The following is a 6926-nucleotide window of genomic DNA, read 5'->3' as shown; positions in this document are numbered from 1 at the left end:
TTTCGGCCGCGGGCTTCACGGAGCGTGGCGTTCCAGCCGCGAGAGTTAAGGAGCGTGGAGTCTCAGCCGCGTGCATCACGGGATGTGGCGTCTCAGCTGCATGCATCACGGGAGTCAGGATGGCCTTAGGAGCTGTGCAGCCGAGAGCCGGGTAGAGTACAGCCCCTGGGGGAAACGGCAATGGAGTACGGGCTGGTGCGGGGTAGAGCTAATCCTCCCCCTCGGAGCTACTGGGTGCACATCCTAGATAGTCCCACGGGCTGCGCGTCACCTGCTTCGGGTACTCATGGCTACTGCCTAACACGGGACGAGACCCGAGGCTCACCGCACCATCCCGTTGCGCCCCCCCAAGAAAAGCTTTTGTCAGCAGGGCTTCTTCAGTCAGTACATTCTTATTTAAAGTGTGCCATCCGTCATGGTATCTGTGTTTGACCTTTGACTCCAACTGCTGCTTATTCCCCAACACTAACTCCCACCCCAGAGGTTGCCAATACACAACACCGATCGGTGCTGGAAGCTAGCAAGTGGGCTGGTTTAACTAAACCTTTGCTGCTACACAGCCTAAAAAGCCTCAGCATGTCTCAAACAATATCAGTGACCAAAGAATAAATAAAACAAGAGTAAATATTGGCAGTGAGCTCAAAAGGTGGATAAAGATTTAGATTTTAAAAAGACTACAAGACTGATGCTGAGCTGGCTACTTTTCTCCTGAACAGGTAAGCTAATTGGCTAACTAAATTAGTCAGGTAATTTATCACCACCACTTGTTTTTCTTACTAGGGACACCTCTCTGTGGTGATTTGAAATTGTAGTTATTCTACACGCTCGCTCTCATTTCCTACTAAATCCTCCTTTAAGTACCGAATAATAAATTGGTAACTCTTTACAATAGGGATGTCAGCAATAGGTACAACTTAAAAGTAGAAAAAAGGCTAGAGATAGGCTACAGATATAAAACTCAGTTTAGTTAAATAAACTTAAAATGAGTAAGAACCTGTAAATTTAATCAAATATTGTCAAATATAAAGGATAGATTGAGGTTTTGTTGTGCTGTTTCCATGATTTGAAAGTGAAACTAATGTCCAAACCCAGCCTATTACATAAACAATAAATGATAAAATAACTTTGTTGTTCCTTTAAAATACCTGCTGGCATACCTTCACAGCATGAATGCACAGGTCAGAATATTTTAATATACAAATGTACCAAAGTCAGAGCGCATCTGGCTCTTAAAGGCTCTTAAATGAAGACTGACACACTGCACAAAACACACCCATAAATAATAAAGAGAATTAGTACACGCCTTTTGTTCGTTTTAATTGGCGGATAGCATATTTTTTGCACCCTCATGATACCAAAGGACACACCCCTAAATCAATCTATGCAAAGCACAAATGACCAGTGCACTATAGCTTGCTAAAATAGGGCCCATCATTTTAAAGCTTTAAATCTTCGGTTATAAAACATTTAAACTCCAGCATCAGCTCACCAACCAGTCAGATTACAGTAGCAGTAATGCTAGCGCCTCTACTGCATAATACCCGTTTACTGTAGAAAAGTGAAATGTATCAGCAAGGTTAAATTTTTTTTTAGCAAAATACATAATTAAATTAATAGAATATCCAGGCAAAAAGAATGTTCACTATTTTTAATTTGAGTTTATAGACATTTAGCTCCATTAACCCCTATTCATTTTGGACTCTCTCATGGTTCGCAGTCATTTTCTGATGTAAAGGAGGAGAGAGGAAGTGGGTAGTCTTTTTATAAACCAGCTCTGTTGTGCGAGAGTGAACGACTTTCATGTTCATTGTTTGCAAACTCGTTCATTATTTGTAAAGTCATTCAGTTTAGCCTTAACAAAAAATATAAATTTGTTCCATTAACACAGTTGGACAATACATCAACAACACCATGTTCTTCCAAAAGGCTGTTGCAATTTGCAGTGCTACAGAGTAGATTTGGGCTAGTAGGGCTTTACTTAAATTTGTGGGTTATAAATATAGCAGGTCAAGACTGTGATGCAACAGTTTTGGGTGTTTGAAATTGACCCATTTTATATAAACATGGAGACATAGTTGGAATCCATTAGAGATGAAGGTGGGTTGCAATGATGAAGTCGGAAGCTTTAGAACTGTAATACGATGTAGAAAATGAAAAACAAACTTTTTTGATAGTATTACTGTCCTTCCTGGGTCCTTTTAGTGTCCAGTGGGCACAATGTGCATTTATGTTTGCTTGCTCTAGCTGGCTAACCTTTTACAGCTGCTCCAGAGGCTTCTGTCCACCAGACAATCACGTTAGTGCTTCATCCAGTTAGCCTAGTTTAGGCTCTCTTCAACTTTATCCTTCCTGAAGGAGCGTATTGGAGAGAAATGTTATTTCCATCTATCTAAGTTCACCCAAAAAGGCACTATGAATGTCCGATCAGAGACAGGGATCATTATAATGAGAAACAGATAAACATGCTATAATACCAGCATTAACAATGAAAGAAGAACTACTTGTGGCATGACGTTTTTTTTTACTCCAGTAGAAATTAAATACTGGGGGTTAAAATACTTCTTTAAAAGCTGAGACTCAAGTGAAAAACTCAAGCTTTTTACTCAAGTAAAATTGTAAAAGTACTGCTCTTAAAACTACTTAAAGTATAAAAGTAAAAGTAATGTAAGGGTAAAAGAAATGCCAACAAAGACTAAACCTTAGGAGGTGCCACAGAGTCCTATAGTGCACTCCGCCCTCCCCAAAACACATTTTTCTAAAAGCCATAATGACTGTAATGTTCTATTAAAATGTTAATGTTGCACTAGGCTCCCTGTTTAAACCGCATATATGCCCATTAAAAAATGAATGCATTTTTAATACAATGTAAATATATTAAAGAAGCTTAGTTGGAAATTCTCTGCACAGATCATCTTCATACTAGGCTACATATGTCTGCTATGTTCTTGCTGGGGTGTGGTCTGATGTGTGCAGGTGTGATGGATAAACACGTATAAACCAATAGGGTGTCAGAACGCTATATGTTTATTCTTCTCCTATAACCACAATCAAATTCACCCTATCAAAATGGAGAGATTTATCTGGATAGGGTTTTTTTGAATGAAGAAAAGTCAGAATGAAAACAAGCTGAACTGAAATAAAGGAAGTAATGGGTTATTTAAAAAAAAAAGGTAATGAGTAGAAAGTTCAAATAATTGTGTGAAAATGTAAGTAGAAGTTGTCCGGAAAAAAAAAATTCAGTATAGAGTATACAAGTATAAATAATAAAAAAATCTACTAAGTAAAATGTATTTGTACTTCGTTATTAAACACCATTTCAAGGATAAAGTTCCACCTTTCAGGAGAAACAGCCAATCAGCTTGCTGCTTTTGCAGAGCGCAGTATATATATATATATATATATATATATATATATATATATATATATATATATAGATAGATAGATAGATAGATAGATAGATAGATAGATAGATAGATAGATAGATAGATAGATAGATAGAAGTTGATCTATTTGCACAGCATGGGTGCTTAGGCACTTCTCTTCTCACGCCAGTATATAATCTTCACCAGGTAAGGACCTGACGAGTAGCAGGGCAGCAGTAGATCAGACGGCTGTGGTTTAAACCAACATAGTGCACACATCTTGACAGGAAATGGTCATAATTTAGATGCTGGGCTCTGTCATTGCATGGGAAACACTATAGACTGTAAAACCCTATAGACTTACAAAAACAGCAAAGAACACTGAGATGCTAATACAGACAGAGCCATACCAAATCATCTGACCTGATTTGTGTAATACATTTACTTGTTATATAAAGGAAAATTACATGATAACTTTAACATCAAGTGTGAAAGTATGTGAAAGAAGAAATTTATTTTTATACTGCCTACAGACATGAGACCACAGAGGAAGGAACTGAGGGGCTGTATGGTGCAGCCGTTGTTCATTCTACTATTGAGTGAAAAGACAACTAAAGGAGCCTGCAAACTTAAAGCAGCACTAATATTTCACAAAACAGAGCCACAAACAGCATTTAGTGGCCCACACACTTTATAAAATAATGGCTCAAAATGGACCAGACTACGGTGGCCGAGAAAGCCCAGCGCAGTGCAAATTGAAAAGCGCTGCAAAAGCACAAAACACATCCATCAAAATTACAACACAGGCGCAGCAAATAGAAAAACGCGCTGCAACTAGAAAAACGCGCTGCAACTAGAAAAACGCGCTGCAAATAGAACCACAACACAACGGAAGTGAGTCACAACGGAATTTTCCCGGGGGACCTTAAAAGATGCTGTACCAGCTGTATACAGAGGACAATAAGTGGCAAACAAGCTTCTGAAAAGTAAGTTATGTTTATTACCTGTGATTACCACGGTTGTGTGCATATTATTAAAAGTTCTGCTTCACAAAACGCCTTGTTTGCCACTTATTGTCCTTTGTACACATAGTGAAGTCCGAGACGTTACTGAAGACGCAGCTTAGCTGGTACAGTATCTTTTAAGGTCCCCCGGGAAAATTCCGTTGTGTTGTGACTCACTTCCGTTGTGTTGTGGTTCTATTTGCAGCGCGTTTTTCTATTTGCAGCGCGTTTTTCTAGTTGCAGCGCGTTTTTCTATTTGCTGCGCCTGTGTTGTAATTTTGATGGATGTGTTTTGTGCTTTTGCAGCGCTTTTCAATTTGCACTGCGTTGGGCTTTCTCGGCCACCGTACCAGACACTGTTGCATGCATTGCAAATCCAAAAAATACAAATACTGCCAAGTATTGTTTGGTTTATCCTTTATTACAACACATTTTTTTTTTGCTCTGTTTGTTTATCTGTGTTTTTTTTTGTGTACCTCGAATCTGCCTTTTGCCTGCCACACTTTGGTGTTTTTTTTTTGCCTGTGTATTGACCCTGGACTGTTTCCTGTATAAGGTATGTCATGTTTTTACTCACCTGCCTGAGTCTCCCAGCCTACTCATTATCGATAATTTTACATTGAATATTTATAAGTCTAATTGTTAGTGTTTTAGCTTACTTATTAATTCCATTTAATTAATTTGTTTTGTAAAGTGTATTCATTAAAATATATTTATGTCTACTCCAATGTTCTGGTGCACTTTAATACACTGCCTGGCCAAAAACAAGTCTCCAGCAAAAAACAAAAATAAATAAATCACACTCTAATATGTAATATTGTTGGAACGCCTTTAGCTTTGATTGCAGCACACATTCCCTGTGGCATTGTTTTGATAAGCTTGTCACAAAATTTATTTTAATCCAGTGTTGCATTCATTTTTCACCAAGATCTTGCATTGATGATGCAAAGTCTTCTCCAGCACATCCCAAAGATTCTCAATGGGGTTATGTCTGGACTCTGTGGTGAACAATCCATGTGTGAAAATGATGATCTCATGCTCCCTGAACCACTCTTTCACAATTCCAGCCCCATCAATCCTGACATTGTCATCTTGGAATATGCTCGTGTAATCAGGGAAGAAAAAAATCCATTGATGGAATAACCTGGTCTATATTCAGTATATTCGGGTAGTCAGCTGACCTCATTCTTTCAGCACATACTGTTGCTGAACCTAGACCTGACCGACTGCAAAAACCCCACATCATTTATTTAGTTAAATCCAGGTGGAGACTTTTTGGGCAGGCAGTGTATATAAAACTGCATAAATGATCTTAAAGATCAACACATTAATAACTGGTCAAATCTTTTATTTTTATATTGATTAATGTTGTGTATTCACATTACATAACACTACATAGATTGAGTCAAAGACTGCTTTTTATTTGCTAATTGTCACAACACAGCATCTTCTAGAACCCCTATTACACTGCTCAGTTTAACACATCATCAGTGCACAGATTGCACAGTGATTGGTTACAACCTTGGCTCTATTAAAGTGAATCTCCCATGACTTTTTATAAGAGAAGGCAAAAATGCTCTAAACTTCCAATGTACAATATATGTGTTTCACATAATTTTAGACTAATATTAGTCTATCCACCCAGAGCTTTACTTAGAGTACAGAACAACTACAGAGTTTAAATAATGGAGAATACTACAAAACAGGCAAAAATAGAGATACATTGTTTTCATTGGAAAGCAGCAATATGTCAGAATGGTTTCCTAATTTCTTTGACAAACAAATAGCATTTTCCTCTTTTTGTACTTTAATTATACATGATGTTGATGCAAATTTATACTGTATAATTTGTACAAGAGATTTGTATAAGAGGTCATAAGTATAAGAGGTTGATTTTTTGATCACTAAATGGCCAACAGGTGTCACTGTGGTGTGATGTTTTGAACATTTTACAGTAATATTTTCCAAATATATTTGTTACATTATGCTGCTGAAAACGTGTTAGTTTATAACAAAACATTTTTTTTTTTTTTTTTAAATTGTGTTTTCTAAAGATTGCATTAGATTGGGTGCTTATGACTTATGATTTTTTTGCCCTTTCTTTTCTTTTTGCTTTTTTTGTTTTTGCTTTATTTAAATATTTTTTTAATGTATTTTAATCCATTTAAAGGTGAATCTAGGGTCTGCTTCTCCACAGTACAAATTACTTCACTGTTTAACTGACCATAAACATATGTACAAATTAGTTCAATATAGTGTTAAAACTTCAACTGTCCTTGGTTAAAACGTTTACAACTGCGCAGTCTGATCACAGCCTGGCTCGGTAGTTTTTTTTTTCCCCGACTTGAGTTTCTCCACTTGTGCCTCACCATATATATATCATGCCTACTAGCCCACTGCGCTCTGCAAAAGCAGCAAGCTGATTGGCTGTTTCTCCTGAAAGGTGGAACTTTATCCTTGGACTTGTTGTTAAATAACGAAGTGCAAATACATTTTACTTAGTAAAACTAGTAGAATTTCTTATTATTTATACTTGCATACTGTATACTGAATTATTTTT

This window comes from Astyanax mexicanus, chromosome 18 (assembly GCF_023375975.1).
Source record: "Astyanax mexicanus isolate ESR-SI-001 chromosome 18, AstMex3_surface, whole genome shotgun sequence".
NCBI lineage: Eukaryota > Metazoa > Chordata > Actinopteri > Characiformes > Acestrorhamphidae > Astyanax > Astyanax mexicanus.
This window is presented reverse-complemented; position numbering follows the sequence as displayed.